Below are 4128 nucleotides of genomic sequence, written 5' to 3'. Positions count from 1 at the left end.
CTTTGCGGGCGGAGACTGCGGGTGGCGGAGGGGGGAAGCTTCGGAGCCGCGGAGGAGAGCACATTAACAGGGATGCGGAGGGCAAAGCGGAGAGATTCCCGCACAGAGGATCCGTGCCGACCGGCACTCACCAGCCCGAGAGGCTTTGCTCACCCGCTGGGGTGGGCGGGGCTGGGAGCTGAGGCTCTGCCTTCGGAGGTTGGATCCCAGGGAGAGGACCGGGGTTGGCGGCGTGTACACAGCCTGAAGGGGGTACTGCACCCCAGCTAGCCAGGAGGGAGTCCGGGAAAGTCTGGAGCTGCCAAAGAGGCAAGAGACCATTGTTTCGGGATGCGCGAGGAGAGGGGATTCAGAGTACCACCTAAATGAGCGCTGGAGACGGGTGCGAGCCGCGGCTATCAGTGCAGACACAAGAGATGGACATGAAACACTAAGGCTGCTGCTACAGCCACCAAGAAGCCTGTGTGCGAGCACAGATCACTATCCACACCTCCCCTCCCGGGAGACCATGCAGCCCGCCTCTGCCAGGGTCCCGGGATCCAGGGACAACGTCCCCGGGAGAACACACGGCACGCCTCAGGCTGGTGCAACGTCTCACTGGCCTCTGCCGCCGCAGGCTCGCCGCGCATCTACACCCCTCTCCCGCCAGGGCTGAGTGAGCCAGAGCCCCCGAATCAGCTGCTCCTTTAACCCCATCCTGTCTGAGCGAAGAACAGACGCCCTCCGGCGACCTACACGCAGAGGCGGATCCAAATCCAAAGCTGAGCCCCAGGAACTGTGCAAACAAAGAAGAGAAAGGGAAATCTCTCCCAGCAGCCTCAGGAGCAGCGGATTAAATCTCCACAATCAACTTGATGTACCTGCATCTCTGGAACACGTGAATACACAATGAATCATCCCAAAACTGAGGTGGTGGGCTCTGGGAGCAACTGTAGACTTGAGGTTTGCTTTCTGCATCTAATTTGTTTCTGGTTTTATGTTTATCTTAGTTTAATATTTAGAGCTTATTATCACTGGTAGATTTGTTTACTGATTTGGTTGCTCTCTTCCTTTTTTTTAATATATATATATATATTTTTTTCCTTTTTCTTTTTGTGAGTGTGTATATGTATGCTTATTTGTGTGATTTTGTCTGTATAGCGTTGCTTTTACCATTTTTCCCAGGGTTCTCTCTGCCCTTTTTTTTTTTTAATATAGTTTTTAGCTCTTGTTATCATTGGTGGATTAATTTTTTGGTCTTGTTGCTCCCTTTTTTCTTTCTCTTTTTTTAAATTACTTTTTAATATTTTTATTTTTAATAATTTTTAACTTTTTTACAACTTTATTTCTTTTTATTATTTTTTCTTTCTTCTTTCATTTTTTCTCCCTTTTCTTCTCAGCTGTGTGGCTGGCAGGGTCTTGGTGCTCCAGCCGGGTGTCAGTGCTGTGCCTCTTAGGTGGGAGAGCCAACTTCAGGACACTGGTTCACCAGAGACCTCCCAGCTCCACATAATGTCAAATGGCAAAAGCTCTCCCAGAGATCTCCATCTTAACGCTAAGACCCAGCTTCACTCAACGACCAGCAAGCTACAGTGCTGGACACCCTATGCCAAACAACTAGCAAGACAGGAACACAACCCCACCCATTAGCAGAGAGGCTGCCTAAAATCATAATAAGGTCAGAGACACCCCAAAACACAGCACCGGATGCAGTCCTGCCCCACAGAAGACAAGATCCAGCCTCATCCACCAGAACATAGGCACTAGTCCCCTCCACCAAGAAGCCTACACAACCCACTGAACCAACCGTGGCCACTAGGGGCAGACACCAAAAACAGCAGGAACTATGAACCTGCAGCCTGCGAAAAGGAGACCCCAAACACAGTAAGATAAGCAAAATGAGAAGACAGAGAAACACACAGCAGATGACGGAGCAGGTAAAAACCCACCAGACCAAAAAAAGAAGAGGAAATAGGCTGTCTACCTGAAAAAAAATTCAGAATAATGATAGTAAAAATGATCCAAAATCTTGGAAATAAAATGGAGAAAATACAAGAAACGTTTAACAAGGACCTAGAAGAACTAAAGATCAAACAATGATGAACAGCACAATATATGAAACAATTTTCTAGAAGGGATCAATAGCAGAATAACTGAGGCAAAAGAAAGGATAAGTGACCTGGAAGATAAAATAGTGGAAATAACTACTGCAGAGCAGAATAAAGAAAAAAGAATTAGAACTGAGGACAGTCTCAGAGACATCTGGGACAACCTTAAACACACCAACATTCGAATTATAGGGGTCCCAGAAGAAGAAGAGAAAAAGAAAGGGACTGAGAAAACATTTGAAGAGATTAAAGTTGAAAACTTCCTTAATATGGGAAAGGAAAGAGTCAGTCAAGTCCAGGAAGCACAGAGAGTCCCCTACAGGATAAATCCAAGGAGAAACATGTCAAGACACATATTAATCAAACTATTAAAAATTAAATACAAAGAAAAAATATTAAAAGCAGCAAGGGAAAAACAACAAATAACATACAAGGGAATCCCCATAAGATGAACAGCTGATCTTTCAGCAGAAACTCTGCAAGCCAGAAGAGAGTGGCAGGACATATTTAAAGTGATGAAAAGGAAAAACCTGCAACCAAGACTACTCTACCCAGCAAGGATCTCATTCAGATTCGACAGAGAACTTAAAACCTTTACAGACAAGCAAAAGCTAAGAAAATTCAGCACCACCAAGCCAGCTTTACAACAAATTGTTAAAGGAACTTCTGTAGGCAGGACAAGAGAAGGAAAAGACCTACAATAACAAATTCCAAACAATTAAGAAAACGGTAATAGGAACATACATATTGATAATTATCTTAAATGTAAATGGATTAAATGCTCCCACCAAAAGACACGGACTCGCTGAATGGATACAAAAACAAGATCTGTATATATACTGTCCACAAGAGACCCACTTCAGACCTAGGGACACATACAGACTGAAAGTGAGGGGATGGAAAAAGATATTCCATGCATATGGAAATCAAAAGAAAGGTGGAGTAGCAATTCTCATATCAGACAAAATAGACTTTAAAATAAAGACTATTACAAGAGACAAAGAAGGACACTACATAATGATCAAGGGATCGATCCAAGAAGAAGATATAACAATTGTAAATATTTATGCACCCAACATAGGAGCACTTCAATACATAAGGCAAATGCTAACAGCCATAAAAGGGGAAATCAACAGTAACACATTCATAGTAGGGGACTTTAACACACCACTTTCACCAATGGACAGATCATCCAAAATGAAAATAAATAAGGAAACACAAGCTTTAAATGATACATTAAACAAGATGGACTTAATTGATATTTATAGGACAGTCCATCCAACAACAACAGAATACACTTACTTCTCAAGTGCTCATGGAACACTCTCCAGGATAGATCATATCATGTCACAAATCAAGGCTTGGTAAATTTCAGAAAATTGAAATCATATCAAGTATCTTTTCCGACCACAATGCTATGATACTAGATATCAATTACACGGAAAAATCTGTAAAAAATACAAACACATGGAGGCTAGACAATACACTACTAAATAACCAAGAGATTACTGAAGATATCAAAGAGGAAATCAAAAAATACGTAGAAACAAATGACAATGAAAACACGATGACCCAAAACCTATGGGATGTAGCAAAAGCAGTTCTAATAGGGAAGTTTATAGCAAAACAATCCTACTTCAAGAAACAAGAAACATCTCAAGTAAACAACCTAACCTTACACCTAAAGCAATTAGGGAAAGAAGAAGAAAAGAACCCCCAAAGTTAGCCAAAGGAAAGAAATCATAAAGATCAGATCAGAAAATAAATGAAAAACAAATGAAGGAAATTATAGCAAATATCAGTAAGACTAAAAGCTGGTTCTTTGAGAAGATAAACAAAATTGATAAACCATTAGCCAGACTCATCAAGAAAAAAAGGGAGAAGACTCAAAACCAACAGACAGAAATGAAAAAGGAGAAGTAACAACTGACAGTGCAGAAGTAGAAAGGATCATGAGAGATAACTACAAGCAACTCTATGCCAATAAAATGGACAACCTGGAAGAAATGGACAAATTCTTAGAAAATCACAACCTTCTGAG

This window comes from Neophocaena asiaeorientalis, unplaced genomic scaffold (assembly GCF_003031525.2).
Source record: "Neophocaena asiaeorientalis asiaeorientalis breed wild unplaced genomic scaffold, Neophocaena_asiaeorientalis_V1.1 scaffold166, whole genome shotgun sequence".
Lineage (NCBI taxonomy): Eukaryota > Metazoa > Chordata > Mammalia > Artiodactyla > Phocoenidae > Neophocaena > Neophocaena asiaeorientalis.
The sequence above is the reverse complement of the archived record's forward strand: the minus strand, read 5'-3'. Positions refer to the sequence as shown.